Raw genomic sequence first — 20,768 nt, 5'->3', positions numbered from 1 at the left:
TTTTGGTGTCCCAGTCTCATTGGACATTTGGGAAACCATTTGGGTGAGAAATGTCAAATTTACACAAGCACAGAACCTTAGGGAGAATTTTTATAAAATGTTTTATAGATGGCACCTTGATCCACAAAAAATGTCTCTTATGTACCCTGACGTGCAACCCAAATGTTGGAGATGTGGTTATAAGGATGCTTCCTATTATCATATTTGGTGGTCATGCAGAGAGATAAAAGCATTTTGGATCAAAATATGGTGGAATATCCAGAGAATTTTTAGAAGGAGGGTAAAATTTACTCCGCAATTATTTTTGTTAGGCATTGTTACAGATTGTGATACAAAGGAGGTTGTATTGATGTTAAATTTGATTACAGCCGCTAGGCTGTTAGTAGGACAATATTGGAAGAAGGAATCTTTGCCTACATTGCAGGAATGGTTTCTTAAAGTAGCTTATCTGGCGGAAATGGCAAAGATTTCGGCTTTCTTAAAGCAACAAACGCAAGAGAAGTTCCTTGCTGTTTGGGACAAATGGATAAAATTTATACAATTTAGATTGGGTATACAAAAATATCACATAGCTTTTTTATAAATTTTATTTTTATATATATATATATAGATATTTTTATATATATATATATATATATAAATATAAATTTTTTAATTTAATTTTTTATTTTTATTTCTTAATTTTTAATTAAGCCTATATTCTGCTCTGGGAAGCTCAGGGGGGGGAAGGGAGGGTTTTTGTGAGGGGTGGGGGATGGGGTTTTTTTTTTTATATATGTAATGTTTAGTTTCTTTTTTGTATATGTTGTCTTTTGTTTTGTATTGTTTTTGTCTTTTTGTAAAATTTATAAAACTTTCAATAAAAAATATATATATATATAGCTAACCTGGTTTATAGAAGGAATTCTTAGGCTTCAGAATTTTAGAATCTTTTTGTGCAGACAACAGAAAGTGAAATACTGTAATATTTTTCTTTTTGTTAGCAATGAATGTGCAACACCCATAAACATTTTGCTCAGCATTTTTGTGACATATAATAGTAGTAGTAGTAGTAGTAGTAGTAGTAGTAGTAGTAGTAGTAGAAATAATAATAATAATAATAATAATAATAATAATAATAATAATAATAATGAGGAGGAGGAGGAGGAGGTGGTGGTGGTGGTTGGAAGGGACCTTGAAGGTCATCTAGTCCAACCCCCTGCTCAGGCAGGAAACCCTATACCATTTCGAAGAAATGGGCTCATCTCTGTCTCTCTCTCTTTCAGGCCAACCCACCTCACAGGATTATTGTTGTGGGAAAATAGGAGGAAGTTGTGTTTGATCTATTCGCTGCCTTGAGTTACTTGTAAAAAGAATAATAAAGGCAGGATATCAAAAACGAAGAACTACAAATAGGAGACAGTTGCTTCAGCCAAACACCCAAAGGAAGAGAAATCCTGGAGACCCCCACAATATTCCCACTACAAGTTACAGATTTAAAAATGTTCAAGCGGGAAGGAAGAGCAAAAAATAACAAAGCTCTAGGACTGCTTGATTTCTCTTGAAATACTGAATTTAGGTAATTCTCAGGTCTAAAGTCAGCACCTAACAGAGTGCTTTAATGTAGTTATTACAGGCCTGAGTTGTTTCCTTGAAGCATGATCAGAGAAGGGAATGGCTGGGAATGAGTAATCTTTGAACATCAAAATAACAGAGTTAGAAGGGACCTTGGAGGTCTTCTAGTCCAACTCCCTGCTCAGGCAGGAGACCCTATGTCATTCTGCACAAATGATTGTCCAATCTTTTCTTGCAAACCTCCAAAGATGGAGGCAAGCCATTCCATATAATCTCTAACAGTCTTCTTTCATTCCACCCGTACAAGAGAGCTTTACATGTCACTCTGCCTGACTTGTTAGTAAAGGAATTTAAATTTTAAAGAAGAAAAATAAATATCTGAATCCCATTTGAAAGAAACAAAAGTGATTAGGAATGAAATATTGAAGCACTTATTATTTTCTGGACAGTATCTTCCTAGCACAGAGTGCCACATTCATTTCAATCTGCATAATAATAAAATGTGCATTAAGCAAAGTTTGGGTTGAAATGAATATGAATATCTCTATCAGGGAGGAGAGGTCCATGAATACTTCCAAGATCTGAGTTTTAGTACAAAGAGTACCTAGAGCTGTTTCTGAACAAAGAGTACAGAGATACACCTTTGCTTTAAATAGTGAGCTATATAAGTATTTTCATTCAATTTGTATGCTCTCCCTATTTTTCTCAATTTTATTGCATAAGAAGAAACCTATTTTCCCTTGAACCAGCATAGATCATAAAAGTGCAGATTCTTCCTTGTAGATGTTACTAGAGTGAATTTATGGAATACTTTCCCAAATTTTTGCAAATTCATCCAAGATAAATAAAATATTACATGTTCATCAATTCTTTACTGATGTTAAGTCAGAGCTGGAAAAAAGTGGCAAGGGAAAAGGGGGAAATTATCTACTCATCCTCTGATTCTTGACAATAAAACAGCTCTCGGGGGAAATTGCATCTTACAGGGTTATTGGTACCATGCAGCAAAACAGCAGGTTATAGAGTAGGAAGGAAATGGATCTCTTGTTTATTTCCAGCTTTTCTTCCATTATTTCTGCAGCCTTTGCTTTTATGGATCCTCTGGCTACAGCAACAAAGCAAATTTAGGTTCTTGGGGGTATCAGCCCATAGAATGAAACCTCTCATCCTCTCGACTTCCGATTTACTGATGCAGCACCAGGGTCATTTTGAAGGCGAGCTCCGTCTTCCATGTCCAATTTCGCATTGCTGGGGGATCCTGGAAAGGATTGAAAGTTGCCCTTTAGGGGTGACCAGCAAGGAGAGGATCCCCACTTGATCACGGGAGGGTGGTAGCCCTTCTGCTCAATCCAGGGTCAGCAGACGAAAGACAGGCCATAGAAATATGGCTCACATTAGGCTGCAGACAGCCGAAGTCAAATCTACCACCAGGCACTTATAAAGCAGCGCGGATGAGACTGGGTGAGATCTACCTCTCTTTAATCCTAACTATTTTTTCCACCTGCATAAGCTGCCCAAAGTAATTTCCCCTCTGCAGAGAGGGAAGGGAGATTCTATCCCATCCTCTAAAAACAGCGGCAACTGATTATCCAGGGGAGTTTAAAACATTGCAAGAATAACTTGATTTTAACTTGATTTTTATCTTTTTAAAATTTGTGGACTAAAAGATTTTTTTATTCTTATTGAAGATTTGGGTTTTTATGTACAAAAAAGAAGTAAAATTGGAAAAAGGATTATAAAAATTTTGGACTTAAAAGAAAACTCTAAATGGTATAGGTGACATCTTATGGCTAAACCTGATATTACAACTTGTTATTGCTTAAAAGAGACTCGGCTTAAAGCCCAGACTATAGATAAGACTTTTGTAACCTTGATAGATATCAGCTGTGAGAAACCCAGCTGTGTTCTATACTCAGTGACAATTTTTTTTTCATTCTTTGATTGTAAAGCTTTTAACTTAACACACTACTAAGAGAACATGGATGAACATCAGGTGCAGATTCTCTTTATGTTGAAAGCAATTTATGAAACTATTCTCACAGCTACTGATGAAATAAGAAGTTACAGAAAAGAACAAGATGTTAGCCTAGATATACAAACCCAAACTTTGATTACAACTAAAAAAATCAACTGCATAGAATATAATAGAAGTGGAACAATTAAATACTATGACAGAAGATTCAACTGATCAACAAACACAGTTAATGGAAAACCCAGAAAAGGGACTGACAACATGGAAAAGGGAAAATACTTTCTATATAAACCAGAAGAAACCTGAGGATCAAGAAGAACAGACTGAAGGGAAGATAAACATTTCAGGACAACTAAATTGAGATGGAAAAATAGAGAGACGATTTGTTAGTTTTTTTTAAAAAAAAATGGCAACTGGATGATTTTTTTCTACTTCAAACAATATACATAACAATACAGGGAGATTTATTTGATGACTTAAAAGCACGTCCATGGAAGGTGAGTTGGCAAAGAAAGAAAGCTAGAATAAGACTGAAGAAAATTGGGGCTTTGACTTATTAGTCAAAGAATTAAAATAGAACATAGTCAAATAGATAAGATGTGTATTTTGAATACTAGATTTTGTTATGAGCTGAGATAAAGAAACCTTTGGTCATTTAAAGCTTGGAAGTATTAACAGTTAAATTGGAATATTGATTTGCTTATAAAGATTGAATGTAAAAGTAATTAAGATATATGTAAGCTAAAATCTATTGATCAATGAAATAAATATGTTTTCACTTAGCTATTATAGTAAAAAACTATTAGCTTAAATATGAGATAGCAGACATCAAGAGAAAAAGAGAGGAAGTATTAAATGTTGAAATAAGAGAAATTTTGGTTACTAAATTTAAGACATTTGGAAATTAACAGAAAATAAAAAAGTTATACTGTATTATTAATTAGTTGATGTAAGATGGTGAGAAATAGAATATATTCAAATAGATAAGACGAGTATCCTGAACATTAGATTTTGCGATAAATTGTGATAAAAGGAACTGCGGTTATTTAACACTTGGAAATTATAAATATTAAATGTTAAATTTAAATATTAATGGAAAACTAAAAATTGGGAAAAAATAATTAGGACATTGTTTATAAAGATTGAATGTTAAAATAACTAGGATATGTGTAAATAAAAATTATTGATAAATGTAAGAAAGTTATTTTTATTTAATTGATATAATAAGAATTGTATTAGTTTAAATATGAGACAATAAATACTAAGGGGAAAAGAGAGGAAATATTTAATGTAGTAGTTTGAGACTTGTACTAAAGATACTTGTATATTATTGAATTATTGATTGACTCAGCCACCACGTTGCTTTTTAAATATTAAATGTAAAACTAGAAAAACAATAAAATTTTCTTTAAAACACAAATTTTCTTTAAAACACACATACACACTGAAAAAATTGAAAAGATGGAAGCTCTGCCCTCACTACTGCTGCACAATCACTTTAACAGCATCTCTACTATAGATTTATTTAATAGGTTTTACTATTACAAACCTTATATTGCAAGTCACTCTATCAATTTTTATTACGACTTGAAAAAAATCAATGTATACAAATATTATTACAGAGTTATTAAAACTATCTGTAAAACGTGCACAATCAGGAGACAGATGTATCATGGGGAAGGTACAGCTTGGTTCTTATATATAGTTATTAGGCCTTTTGGCAATAAAAGCAAAATGGTTTGCCAAAAAAAGAAAGAAAGAAACCTCTCATCCATCCTCTCTTCTTCTTGCCAACGCTTGATGATGGCACCCGAGTCTTATCTCTATGTAGGTTAGCATAAAAGTGTTGTCCATTAGTCAAGAGCTTTCTGAAAGCTGCAGAGTACATCCTTTTGGGTCATCCTTATTTACTATCTATTGCCATTCTAAACATGTCAAGAGTATTGATAACACAAGACTTACCTTTGCAGAAGCTGGACTGATTTCTTCTTCCACGAGAATCGCTCTACTATTGGCTTGATTATTTTTTGTTTAATATTACCACCAATTTCCCAGAATACTGTAGATAATAAGCTAATTGTCTAATTGCCTTTGTCCCTTTAGTCCTGCCTTCCCCTCCTCTCTGTTTTGGCTCTAGTGTAACAATTCTGACTTATATTATGTTGGCAGTCCCTGCTAGTTTTGAACCAGTGAAAAGTAAGGCAGAATGAGTTATCAGTGGAATTTAGTTATATCAGCAGAGAGATTGGCATCCAATAATTTTTCCCTCTCTTTCTCTTTATTTTTCAACAGGGTATCAATTTCTCTGTGAATTAAAGTAGGACCTTCATTCCTAGCTAACAAATCAAACTGCCCATAAGCCGGGCAAATATTTATTTCACAAAAAATTGCACTTTCTTTTTCAAAATCCCATTTTTAACTCATTTTATATTGAGTTGGATTACTGCACCTTCCTAGAGCAGACAAAATTACTGGATAAATTACAGAGATCTTTACTGCCAGGAATTATGAGGCGTTAATCTATGCTTACGTCAGGGTTGAAGGACCTTGGTGGGACTATTTCTATGCTACTTTTATGTGCTTCTGCTTGACTTCTTTTAGCCTTGGAGGTACTGTTAAAACACTAGAGCCATTTAAAGCCACCCATGTGGAAATCAAGCCCTACTAAGAATAATCTATCGCATATATGAGATATTTTTTTTGAATCGCTGCCCATGTTCTTAATTTAAGGAACCAGATAATCAAGATTTTCAGAAACATCAGGATAATGCTATACACAGGGGGCACAGAAAAGGATGTTACCTGAAATAGTATGATGCTATAAAAATAAGATGGAAACTAGAATATGTGAGTTTATGTATCCGACTCACATCTCTGATTCCTTTACCACACCAACACTTGTACTTTGTGTCAGGTCATGCAATGGGACTTGAAGCATGCAACGGGCCTTCTATTATCACAGGGTTCTAATATGTGTTGAACAGAATAGCAGTACTAATAAAATCAGAATAATTTTATATTCTATATTTTTCAAAATACAGTAACACAAAAAATATGGTCTGTAGTTAGATATTCCACCACTTGAGATTATATTATTCACCTCTAAACTTAAGAGTTTAGAGTATAAAGTATATTCAATACTTTTAATATAATAATGCACACTTCATGATAGATTTTGACATTTTCCTATTCAGTTATGATATGGGTTGCATCCATAGAGAGTGGATGAAGATAAAGAAAAATGAGTGGAATAAAGAATTACAGAGATGGGAGAATTGGGAAGCACAATGGCCAATGTTTCTACTGAAAAATGGAGGATGGAAATTAGAGATGGTTTTTATGTTGTAGTTTTTAATGTTGTAAGTTGCCCGGAATCACCTGTGTGTTAGTTGGGTGGCCAAATAAATTTGTTTAATAATTACATTTAAAACAAAATAGATAAATAAAGTTCTTTTTCAAACCCCCTCCAAAACATTCCCCTTAGTACTAATTTAATTCAGTTCAGTTCATTTGGAGACATCTAACAAATCTCTTAACATTTCTCATACCTACCCTATTCCAAAGAATGTGACGTTAACGCCATGTTCAATCTATTTCCACCAGACAATACATGCTATTGGGTTAAGCAGTTCATACAAGTTAGACAACACAACTAACTTTGGAAATGATGAATAGTCAAATTACAGGACTCACCTTCAGGTTCACCACAGAGTGTGCACTGTGACTCTGCAAAGAAAAAGAAATAATGTAGTCAATGCCAACTTTCCTATAAAGGGAGCATCCTTGTTCCACTAGAAATGCCTCCTTATTTTATCTAACTACTGAACCATGGTGGCGCAGTGGTCAGAATGCAGTATTGCAGGCTAATTCTGCTGACTGCCAGCTGCCGGCAGTTCGATTCTCACCAGCTCATGGTTGACTCAGCCTTCCATCCTTCCAAGGTGGGTAAAATGAGGACCCAGATTGTTGAGGGCAATATGCTAATTCTGTAAACCGCTTAGAGAGGGATGTAAAGCACTGTGAAGTGATATATAAGTTTAAGTCCTATTGCTTAGTGTTATTACTATCTTTTTCCACTTCCCCAATGCTGTAGTTCTCTGATGTATTATATCTATGACAATCAATACCAAATATACCAAATGGTGTATCTTTTCCTTCCTTCTTTTTTTGAGTCTATAATAACAAGCTATATTGACTTATAGATAGTGGATATCTAAGAAGAGGTAAGAAGAGATGAGATTATGAAAAAGCTCAGGCAAGCATGTTGAGAGATGTGGAGAGACCTGGCCCACTGAATCACCAAGAGTTGGATGTGACTGAATGGATATCATCATCATCATCAGGAAAACATTATTTTCACATATCTAAAAAAGGGCAGCATGATTCACAGGGACAGCTCTTGCCCACCATCTATTCTCCACATAAGCTCATGCTTATTTGTTCTTATATATGAAAGCTCCAAATAAGACAGAGATTATAATAGAATTGACATTGTATCCAATTTGTATTTATACCAATATTTTTCCAGTTTAAATGCAAAAGTGAGCTAGTCCTTCTGTAAATGTTACATCTTTCCCCATATATATATATATATATATATATATATATATATATATATATATATATGTGTGTGTGTGTGTGTGTGTGTGTGTGTGTGTGTGTGTGTGTGTGTGTTTTCTGAGGTTTTCACTGGTGTTTGTATGTAGGTCTTTGGTTATTCGGGTTTTCTCCCGCGTCAAATTGGAAGTGTCTTGGCGATGTTTCGACGAAGTCTCATTCGTCATCTTTAGGCTGGTGTTTTCAGTGACGCGGTCCAAGAGCTGGGTGAAAATGTCAGCCAAACCCATTTAAGTCATCATTGTTTACTGGCTTCTCAGCCCTGATGATGTTGGGAGCCTCCCCAACGAAAGCTTGGCGTTTTTAGTAAAGTGTATTTTTTATACCTATATTCTCCTGGTGATCGTGTTTTTATCTGTCTTGTAAATATGCCCAGGAGTTGTGTTTTTATGGATATTTGTCAATACACACACACAAAATGACCAAAAAATATCTGCAAACAGATGGATAAGTCAAATTGTCTTCCTGTCCTAGTTTTCTCTGAACAGCATCCATACAGTTTTTATGTGGATGAGACCCTCGTTAAAAAGAGACAGAGCTTCAAATACACCCACCATCATGACTGATTTAATTTCCACCCACCCAACCATTTAGACACCCCTAGTTAGAAAAGGAGTCGCCAGCCTGCCCATATGAAATCTTCTGCACTTTTCATAATGGCAAACAAGAGAATTTCAAAAGACGTTTAATTCAGACAGCAGCAAGAATTCTGAAAACTAAATGCTGCTGCCAAAAATCTTGTCATCTATACAACGAAAGATTCAGGAAAAGAGGTAACTGAAAAGTTTATCCATCATCAAAAAGGCTGCATCTGATGTGAGCCAAGCCTATTACAGTAGAATCCTTTTTACTGTATTGATAAAATGTATACTCAATTTTTCTACAAGACTGATTTTCAAGGCCATTCACAGGAAGATAAAAAAATACTTTTAATACTACTTTTTTAGTTTTTACCTGCCTGCACAGAATTTGGTACTAAAGAGTATGTAGAGAAAAACGGTAAGCATTTCCAAATCAAGGGAGCTTACATTCACTTTCTTAAAATACAAATAAGATGAAGGATAAACAAAGTCAGAGAAAGAGAATGGGGCTGAGAAGTACCATGGATCCAGAAATGTTTCTAGAAATGGGACGGAATTCAGAGGCAAACCTATGCTCTCAGAAAAGCTTTGTAGGTGAATCGAGATATATACCAGTTCTGGTTTTATTAAAAATAAACTAAAACAAGATAAGTAGTACAGCTAGAAAAATCCTTGGAAAGAGGTGTTTCACAATACATAAGAGGCTATATTTCTTTCCAGATCATTAAAGCAGCTGCACCTTGTTTTAGGCTTGCATGGCTGCTCATAAGCTCTCTCAAGTTCACACTGCATTGTATGTGTTTGGATAACCAATCTGCTTCTCATCACCACTACTTCCTGAGAAAGCCAGGTGGAAATGCATGGGCGCTGAGACAATGGGGAGCCACTTATGAAGCAGCCTCAAGAATCTGAGAAACATACAGCTGCTTTAATAAGTCAAAGACAAGTGCTTTCCCTTAAGTTGGAAAGTTCCTCTTCTGAAACATAATCGATGAGATGTAGTTAATGTAATCATACTAAAATATTTAATCAATTAATCAAATTGAACATTATCTTATGGGAGCAGTTTTGCAGGAGTTCAGAGAGTGCCTTCTCTTATCTTAGTGCCATTTTTTTTCTTTTAGACACAGTTCCAACAGAAAATGATGAGCACACTAGAAAATATATAGATTTCCTTTCAACTTCCTTATGATTTTTTTTAAAAAAATATTTTAAATGCTGAGTAAATCTGATCAACCCACCACATATAGGATGAAACAACCTATTTTCTCCCAGCTCCCAATTATGACAAGTTTCATTCATAAAATTGCATAATCTATTCCAATGAGATGTATTAGATTCTTAGATGTTTCTTCCTTTCATTGCCTAATATTTTTTAATTACTTAAACTAGGTGAACAGCTTTGTCACAAACAATCCTCATATTTCTGTCTGTTAAAATTGGCAGATTCATCTTCTGTTTTTGAAAGAGCATGTTTTTTGAACACAACCTTATGTTGATCATGCCACTATCTCAGAATACCAAGTAACTATTACCCAGAGGACTCTCCCCTTCTTCTCAACAGAAGGGAATGCCTTGTGTTCTCAGTTAGTCAGTTTTCAATACATAACCTATTGATTAGAGCACCATTCAAATATATGTTGGAGTTTTATTAATATACTCATTTGTGTATTCTCTCCTTAGGAATATTGTACACATGTGAACAGAAAAGGCCACATCAGGGATAGGTAGAAGTAGATCTTTGATGTTTTGGAACAAGCTGTCAAGGTTTCTGGCTCCTAACAGTCTAGCAATACACAATAGGCACCCCATTCTTCCCCCTCTTTTCAGTGTTAGTTGATGAAAAATGTTGCTTGAAGAAAAACCACAGCAGTTTTGTGAGTTTGAGACAAATACTGATTACAAATTCCTGGGGTGAGCATATTCTCAGAGGTATCCTGTTCTGTTTATCCATCAACCTGAGTTATTGTTTTGCAAACTTTAGCTGATGGCTCTCAAGATTGTCATAAAACACAAAATAGTCCTACAATTGCTCTACAAGCCCTTTATTCAAAATGGCCAATTTGCATGAAGGTTTATTTAATTTGATAAAAGCTTCTAGTTGCATCTCTACCTACTTCAAAATTTTCATGATAAAACATGCCGCTATTTCTTCACCCTTATTATTTGTGCCGATAACCTCCTAGCAGCCTGTTCTGGAGAGTCTGGACCACAGGATTACCTCCAGGGCCATGGTGAAGAAAATTCATGTTGTCTGGGACACAAAATATGCTTTCCTTGATCAGAAGGTCTTCAAACAATCCTGCCCTGTCACCTCACATTTGGATTATTGCAATGCACTCTACATGGGACTGTCCTGAAAGACTACCAGAATCTACAGCTGGTTCAAAACGCAGTGACACAAGCAATAATAGGCGTGTCTTGACATGCCCATGTGTTACAATGGCTACAGTAGCTACACTAGCTGCCAGTTGGCTTCTGAGTACAATTCATGGTGCTGGGCCTTTTAGGCTTAAACACTCCTTTGTGCACTGAATTCTTGATTTTCTTACCAACAGGCCCCAATATGTGCGAGTTGGAACAAATATCTCTAATATCATTTTCTTGAGCACAGGTTCTCCTCAGGGCTGCGTCTTACGTTCACTGTTGTTCACCCTGTTGACGCATGACTGTTGTGCTAGTTTTGCCACCAACCATATTGTGAAGTTCACAGATGATACAACAGTACTGGGCCTTATTCATGATGACAATGAGAGTGCTTACCGCAAGGAAGTTGAGGGGTTGGTGAACTGGTGTAAGGCTGGTATAACAGCCTAGTTTTAAATACTGGAAAAACTAAAGAGATCATTGTCAATTTCAGAAAAGGCAGGCACAGCCACACTTCTCTGTGCATTAATGATTCATCTGTAGAGATGGTTAACAGCATCAAATTCCTGGGTGTGCAGTTAACGAGTAGACTGGCTTGGTCACTCAACAGTGAGAAACTGGTGAAGCAGGCACAGCAGCACCTGCATTTTCTGGGTCACATGAGAATAGCACATCTTCCTTCCGTCCTGACCACTTTCTACAGAGGGACGATCGAGAACATCCTGTGATACAGCATCACAGTCTGGTTTGGAAACATCACTGCTTCAGACAGGAAGGCAGTGCAGAGAGTGGTGAGGATGGCTCAAAAGATGACTTGGCAGTTCCCTCACTCCCATCCAGGACATAGCACAGAAGCGCTGCTTGAGCAGGGTCCATAAGATTATCTGGGACACTACACATCCTCTTCAGGACATGTTTTCCTTGTTACCTTCTGGGAGGAGGCTTCGTGGTATCCACAGCAGAACATCCAGATTCAGCCATGGTTTCATTCCATACAGCATTAACCTTGTGAACTCTCAAGCTTCCTCCTTCCATTATATATTCAAGATGGACAGTATTTAATATTTATTGTTATGTATATGTAGGGGTATGGGTCTATACATATGTTGTATATAGTATGTTTAGTTGTGTCATGTATGTGTTTCACTTTGAGATCAGGCAACTAAATTTCATTTTTTATGTGTGCCGTTGTGCCCACAGTAAAAAAATGACAATAAAGGTTATCTTATGGTTACTACCTATAAAGGTAATGCATGGCATAGGGCCTGGATATCTGTGAGACTGCTTATCTCCAACAGTTTCAGGTTGCCCATTATGATTCAGCAGAATGGGTGCACTCTAGGTCCCCTCCATTAAACACTGCCATCTTGTGGAACCTAGAAGTGTGCCTTTTCTATTGCAGCTCCCAACATCTAGGACAGCCTAGATCAATAAGGACATTTTCTCTCCTGGGGTTGTGGAATGCTTTGAATAACTAAGGGCTGTGGTCCCAAGCATAGAGTTGATATTTATCATTTGTTCAATGCCCCCTGTTTTGCATTGTTTTTGCCGTTCTCTTTGGTTATTTTAGTCTGGACTGTCTGTATGATTCAATGTTTTTAGTTGTTTTTATGTTTTTCCTAGTTTTGTACACTACCAAACTCCACTGGAGTTGGGCAGTTAATAAATTTAAATAAATACGTATTTATTGCCATTTGACCACCACTTTTATGCATAAAGATTTATTTCTATTATATTGTCATGATTAGGAGTTTAAAAAATCAACTGTTACAGAACTATTAATGTTGGTTCTTGAAACAATATAGCAATAGCGATAGCATTTAGACCTATATACAGCATCATAGTGCTTTTACAGCACTTTCTGACTGGTTTACAGAGTCAGCCTATTGCCCCCAACAATCTGGGTCCTCATTTTACTAACCTCGGAAGGGTGAAAGATCTTGAGTCAGTCAGGACACATATGAACAAACAAACAAAAAGGCTTTGTAAATAGAATACTTGCATTCCTATAAGCTTTACTATACGCCACAGGTGTCAAACTCACCACAACATGTGACATGTTGTGACGTATCGTGACTCTTTTTGCATTGTTGGCAATGGGGTGGGCATGATTTCGATATGATGAAATCGGCCTGCGGGCCGGCAATTTTACAACCCTGTTATACGCTTTTCTTTGAAGGGTTAAATTTGATGATAGTTTTGCAACTGCAGCTTGCAAACTGTTTGCTTTAACATTCCATCAGCTTAGAAGAGAAATGTGTGATAATGTTATATTGCAAGAAGAAAGAGAAGTTGCAATAATAAAAGGCCTGATCAGCACTTAAATGGAAGCATCCAATTTAATCTCAATCCTGGGTAAAAGAGACATAAATCTCATGAGAAGCAGATTTCTTGGAAAAAATGTTTCTTTATTGGTAACTCAAATATGGCACAGTTTATTTTAAATCAGCATTATTGCAGCATGATTTCAGATATTTTCCTGCTGCTGGAAAGTGCCATCTTTCAGCTGAAATGTTATAAGGCACAGATTCTTCACGGTAATTAAAATATATGGTGAACTTTCTTCTTTATATACAGACATTTTAAATAAGCCCTCCACAGTGCAGTTATTAACATACTGCAGATTGTGTGCGTGCGTGTGTGCTTTTTTTTCCCCAAAAGGTTTTTTTACATTTTCAGCATATTTCATCCAAGGACCAGAACATCTGACAATTTGTCTTCTCTGCCAAATTCTTGCTTCTTAACTCAGGCTTCCTTTCCTCTCACTCATTTCCTTTTAAAGATGATTAAGGACCCTGGCTCTCCCCAGGTTCGCAAATTAATTTCTCAAGGCATGGCAAATGAAATTTAAAATCTTTATTTGCTGACAATCTTTCAAAAAAAGAATGCTACTTGCTAATACTCTTAAGAAGTAGTTCAGACATTAGGTTCTGTGATTCTGTCTTGGGGAAAGAGGCAAAGAGGGCAGCCTTCTTTCCACACCCCATCATCGGCTTCCTTCACACCATATAGAAGAATATGGGATTTGTCTGAATTTTTGCTGCACAATCTGACATAAATTAACACTAATCAGCATTAAGTATCCAGTATCTGGGTACTTAGACAAATATTACACGGCCAAGGGTTAACTAAATATATACAATTAATTACGATCCTTTGGCTCTTAGCTACCATAATTGATCAGCAAAGGTACTAGACCATGTAAAAGAGTTCAATTGTTTTCCTACACAAGTCTGTTTAATGAAATGGTTTTCCATCTGTGTCTTAGGAAACAAGTTGCAAGAAGCAAATAGGAGACTGAAAATTATTTTACAGTGAGAATATAGAGATGGTTTGACCTAGATAAGAATTTGTCAATGAAGGCCATGGCAACACTTTTTAATTGAGGCTGCTTACTAAAAAAACAAGCTTCCTGTTTGAAGACGCCAAGCATTCTCTTTGCCAATAAAGTTTTACTTCTCACGATTACAGTTTCTGAAATTATAGTTTAAACAGTCCTCAGCCACAACTGAAGCCCTAATAATTGTATGAGTATTTTTTCTTTTTTTTGTACAGATACAGTAAATGTATTTACATGTACTTTGGGATGCTTCTGGCTGCCTGTTAGCTGGGCCTTTATTCTGTCCATGTGCTCTGTGACAGGTTTCTCCTATGCCACAACTATTAATTTAAATGTTACTCTTGAAATAATATTAAGACACTTCGTTTTGCTTTGGACTGTCTGTTTGTTTCAAGCGTAAGTAGCTTAGCACTATTCTGTTCTCATCTTTGGTTCAAAATGTTGCATTGATGGCACAGAAGAGTAGTCAGTGATAAAGGGAATTTGCTTTGGGGAACAAGCAAGAAAATAATAATAATAAGTCTTTGTTATATCTTATAATAGGGTTTTGCTCTTTTTTCTAGACTGAAGGCTGCATCTGACTTTAGAGAGGCATGGTAAACAGAAGGAGTATCCATATGCCAAAAATAATTGTGAGTGAAGCAGGGAGAAAAATGAAATTTGATCTTATTTCATTTAGTTTTACATATAATTGAATTCCATGCACACTTATGTCTGCAGAGGCAGTCAAAAAGGCAAGATGGTGACTGCAGCAGTACAGGCCAAGCCTTCACCCAACACTGGTGCTTCTACAAAGGGGAAAGGCTTCAGTTGCATTGCGGCCACTGCTATCTTAGTTTTTTGATACACCTAGTACATGCCACTACAAACCATATAATTTTAATTATATTCATATGCAAATTAAATAAAATCAAGTATAGTTTTTGCCTTTCATCAGTGATAGCAAGGGTTGATTACTTGTTAGATTTATAGTCTGCTTTTCCTCCAGGAGATCAAGGCAGCTTAAATGTGGATCTCTATTTTATTCCTATAATAGTAACATTGAAAGTTAGGCTCGGCTGACAACCACTGACTAGCCCAAAATTATCCAATTACTTTTCATCATATGAACCTGAATCTTGAGCCTCCCAACTCCTATTCTTGCCTCCTAATACAGGTAGTTCTCAGCTTACAACCATTTGCTTAGTGACCGTTCAGATACAACAGCACTGAGCAAAAGTGACTTATGACCATTTTTCACACTAACAACCACAGCAGCATTCCCCATGGTCATGTGATCAAAATTCAGATGCTTGGCAGCTGGATCACATTTATCCTGTTGCAGTGTCCTGGGGCCACATGATCACTTTTTGTGACAAACAAAGTCAATGGGGAAGCCAGATTCCCTTAACAACCATGTTACTAACTTAACAACTGCAGTGATTCACTTAACAACAGTGGCAAGAAAGGTCATAAAATGGAACAGAACTCACTTAACAACTGTCTCATTTAGCAACAGAAATGTTGGGCTCAATTGTGGCCAGAAGTTTAAGACTACCTGTATTACGACATGTTGGCTCTCTAGTGAATATACTGACTTAATGGTCAAGTATTCTGACATTTTTTTCCTCTCACGTTACAAACTACAGTTTGATAAATCTCTATGGGCCACACCTACAGCATTACAAGCTGCCTAAATCTTTAGGCATGGATTCTGCTCTGGTCCCTAGAGTTTTGGCACCTACAATTAATCATAGTCCTTTTGCACTTTCCGAGCTAGTGTGTTAATTCTGCATTTCTCCTAAACGGCCATCTGACTATTCAGAAACCAAGTTCATTGAGAAAGCAGGCTCCTTGATCATCCACATTTTATGCAACATGGTTTTATACAGTAAAACACTAGGAGAAGGGAATATAAAAATAGAAATAAGCTTTTGTGAGTCACAGAACATAGGATTCAAGAAGTCTGAGTAGCACTACATCGATGGCTGGAAGGAAGAAATAGGCTGATGGGTCAGACCAGCGCTCTGTTTCACAGAGACCAACTAGGACCATGGGAAGTCAAAAGAAAGAAAAGAACCGGACAATATTTGGCAGGTAGGAGTCACACTGTCTTTAATGCTACGGTATTATAAAGCTATCATGATATCATTTCAGATGATTCTTGTATCTCCTCTTCAGGAAGGATTCTCACTGGATTTCTACTTTTCTCAGAGGGAGTTATCAACAGTATCAATATCATAGCCATAATATCATAAAAGAAGACCAAGAAACCAATTTGCTTCCACTTTGCCGTTCAGCGTCCTTAAGTATATTAATTCCTCACATTCTTACTATCAATCACAGTTCACCAAAATATTTGACAGTGAATCTGTCCATTAAACCATTGACAAAAATATAACTAGACACATTATATTTCCTGAAACAACATCTTGTGGAATTCTAGTTTTAGAAGTAACTTTCAGAGGTCCAGTTGGATATTTTTTAAAAACAAAAAACAAAAGGATTACTCACAGCCAATGTAACATAGGGAAGGAATAATTTGGTTCACAAGTCAAAAGTGAAACCGGTTCAGTCAAAGTTGGGGGTTTAGGTCAGGATTCATGCCACAAAGCATCAGGGAGGGAAGGACTATCAAGTAGCAAAAAGCCAAGCAGGAGGGTCTTCTGTCTTACAAGCCACAGGCATCTTTTCAAACGAGGGCCTTCTCTCAAGGTGGGTGAACCTATTCCATTATGAGACGCATTCTTACCAAAGCTGAAATGGCTGTAGTAAAATTATCTAGGTGAAGTAGAGTAGATGTTATTGCTTTCTTTTCCAATGAGAACTAATATGCAGTCAGTAATAACATTATTTGCACGTGCTGGATGTCTGCATGGTGAATCTAAATTTCTCCAGGGCAGAACCCAGGCTACAAGGACTAATTTTAGTTCAGGTCTTGCTTAGGAAAGAGCTGAATGTCCTGGCCTATCTTCTTTTATCTGAGAACTGTTTCTCTGGTGAATGTAGGACAAGTTTCTTTGTGTTGCTCTTTCATTCAATGCTATTTTACTTCTTTATGACAACAATTATTTATTTCATTATTAAAGATTTCCATGGTATTGAAAACTAACTCCAAGGGATGGTTAATTTTGGTGTGTGGACCTGCTGCTTATACAGTGTTGCCTTATACATGGTATTTGCCTGGTCTGACATTGTTCAGTAGGCACTGCCCTTCTCCTTATTTCTGCATTGCTTGTACTCTATACCCATGTTATTGGCAATGCCATTGGGATAACAACAACTGAAATCTCAAACTGCTATTTGGCCCCACATGGCCCTAGATTTTTTATGGGCAAACGTAGGAGGTGTATGTGCATTCACTACTTCTGGTTGTTAAGGCCATTACCAGAGTTCGATTTTTTTAATTTTTTTTTTTTTACATTTTCACCTAGGCTATGTTTTGTATTGTAAAATGAGTTGATGCCTCTTTTTTCTTCATTTTTTTAAAATAAAATTTTAAAAATTTCCTGGTTGTCTATCTTGACATAGTTGACACCACTTTTTTGGTTATTTTGATTTCTATATTAGGGATGTTGCTTTGTTTCTTCTTACTTGGGTGTTTGCCCTGTATTGTGTCATTTTTGTGAGCTGTTTTCCACAAGGCTTCTATTCCTTCTTTCCCAAATTGCCTCTTTTGCGCATTTGTTTCCTGATACTGTTGGTCCAAAATTCCTTCTTTTTCGTGATTCTGAAAGGGCATCTTTTATTTGCCTTTTTGCATCAAAGGGGGGATTGTGGGGGGCAAAAGACATGGATTTTGTAATTTGTTAACTAACAGTTATTTTGTATTTTAATTTGATGTATTTTCTCTCTTTTAACATAATGTTGGTTCATTACAGATTGGAATATAGAATAGTTGTATGGATTGGTTAGATAGCTTTTAACATTCCTAAACTGAAAAGATAAATTTTCAGATTGATTATTTTCTCTGTTCAGGTACAATAAGACAGGAATTTAGGAATAGTTTTTAACATTCCTAAATTGAAGAGATAAACAGGCTGAAGATTATCTGGATATAAGAAAAAGTTTGTTAATACAAATTGGGGTCTGGTTTATCTCTTTAGTGAATTCTAAACAATCTTTTTTCTTACAATTTACACCTCTTCTGATGTCAGACCTCATTTTAATGAACATGTGTGATATTATGGGATGCAAATGTGTAACATGCTTGACCACATGTAACTGATTTCCTATGCAAAGGGGAGGTTACTTTTATCCTGTACAATCAACTTTCCTCTTGGATGCTTCTTTGTTATGCTAACTATAAAAGGTATTGTAAGCTAAAGATTGGGGTTCCCTTTTTGAATGAAAGGAATTCCTTTTGTCTGAATATTATGATATATTGTAATAAAATGATCTTCCTGTCTTGGTTTATCTCCTTGGAATATATGCATGCTGAGGCATGAGCCTAAAAGAGCCACATTTGGTCTTCAAATGAAATAAGCAACTTTAGCAAAGATGGTGCAAACTTTAAAAAAATCTAATTAGCATATTGAATGTTTCATGTTTTCTTATATCAGTAAAATATTACTACAGAATATTTGTCTTTGTTTGCATAATACTTTAGTGATGTCAGGAAATTGGATTTGCACTCTATTTTCTGCCACTTAAAGATAAATAAAACTTGTATACAGTATATTACTATACAGTTGAGTACAGATAGGATAGAAGTTATAATTTAGAACCATGCTTGAAAGCTATTGGTCTTTTCAGAATACTGCTTCAAACTTTGTCTTTACTGCTATGTGCCATTGCTACAAATATATATAGTCAAATTTGCCCTATTACAAAAAAACCTATTGCCATTGATTTAATGTTACTCCACAACGAAACCTCTTGAGATGCTTTCAACTTGAACATTGTGCCTTGAGGAAGGGAAAGAAGACATTGTTCTGAAAAGCCGTTAAGTGTCCTGGCCTTAATTTTGCTATCATTTACCATAGAATGATAGATAACATAATATCTACCATATGGATATCTGTCTGTTCATGCACACTGCTATAAATGAAGGCCCAGGAAGCCAGGAAATATAAGTCTTCCCAACAAGGTGGTTTGCAATGCATGGAACCTTCCTTAGGGAGAAAAAGATCTTGTGCAAAAAATATATCAATGTAGAGAAAGTCACATAAAGCTTGTAAAACACTTATAAAAATGACTCAGCATTTCTAAATAATCTCTGTATGTTCCAGACAACGTCTGGAAGGATTTGCACAGTAGATTCCCCCATCTCAGCTATTATTTTTGATCCTTTTAAGTACAAAAATGTCAAATATTGTCAGGTTGCCTCTCAAAGCAGCTGCCAGTTTCAATTACATGCATTCCCTTTTCAATATATGGAATAATTTTAAAAGCGGGGAACGTTTGCCTCTCAGGATGATGCCGAACAACAACTGTGAGTGGTATTTATCAACCTCACCAGTCCTGAGAAATGGTAGGAGTTGTGTCATTAGAGTCCTAAAATCTTCTTATAAGAAAGGCCAGTCCATTATAATACTTCAGAAAGTGACTTTAGGTAATCCTTGACTTGTAGCCATTTGTTTACTGATCATTTGAAGTTACTTATGATTGTTTTTCACATGGCCTTTGCAGCATCCCCACAGTCATGTGTTCCAACTGGTTCACATTTATGATGGCTGCAGTGTTCTGGGGTCATGGGATCCCCTTTTGCGACCTTCTGACAAGAAATGAGGAAGCCAGGGTCACTTAACAGACATGTTGCTAATTTAACTGCAATGATTCACTTAACAACCATGGCAAGAAATGTCATAAAATGGTGCAAACCTCATTTAACAACCGTCTTGCTTAGCAACATAAACGTTGGGCTCAGTTGTGATCGTAAGTTGAGGACTACCTGTATATCATTGGCTGAGAAAATCTGTCACAGTTTCTAACCATTTGGATAGTATTAAGCAAAGTTTAGCATGGAATGATGTGGCCCATCAAATGTTGAAGAACTATCCGTCATGTCCAATGAGAACACATGGTGGGAACTGTAATTCAGCAACCTCTGGACCAAGTACAGTATCCCCCAAATCCAAATGTGAGAGAATTAAAGTGAATCTTGCACTTCCTCCTCTGCTAAAATAGACATAATGAGATCAGAGGTGCCCACCCAATAGTAAAGACAAGACATAGACAAGAATGAAGTTTTGAAGCCATAATCAGAATTAAATGCCAGAGAGCAGTAAATAAAGCATACTAGACTACTAGACTCTAGTGTTCCATTCTACTCTGACTCTGTTCAAATCCCAGTTGGAAAAGTACTGGGTCCAGTTCTAGGTACCATCATTCACAAAGGAGAGAAATACGGGCTCAG

The 20,768-nt window shown here is 36.2% G+C and overlaps 1 protein-coding gene across 1 annotated transcript in view; it reads right to left on the bottom strand.

The window, feature by feature from the left end:
- DLGAP2 (DLG associated protein 2) overlaps positions 1 to 20,768 on the bottom strand; it is a 358,902-nt gene that overhangs the window by 258,342 nt on the left and 79,792 nt on the right. Inside the window, exon 2 of the mRNA XM_039322598.1 lies at positions 7,220 to 7,252. The gene's annotated coding sequence lies outside the window, so the exon portion shown is untranslated. The remainder of the gene's footprint in view (positions 1 to 7,219; positions 7,253 to 20,768) is intronic.

The sequence above is a fragment of the Crotalus tigris genome, unplaced genomic scaffold (genome assembly GCF_016545835.1).
Source record: "Crotalus tigris isolate CLP2741 ecotype Arizona unplaced genomic scaffold, ASM1654583v1 scf7180000024117.2648584, whole genome shotgun sequence".
Lineage (NCBI taxonomy): Eukaryota > Metazoa > Chordata > Lepidosauria > Squamata > Viperidae > Crotalus > Crotalus tigris.
The sequence above is the reverse complement of the archived record's forward strand: the minus strand, read 5'-3'. Positions and strand labels throughout refer to the sequence as shown.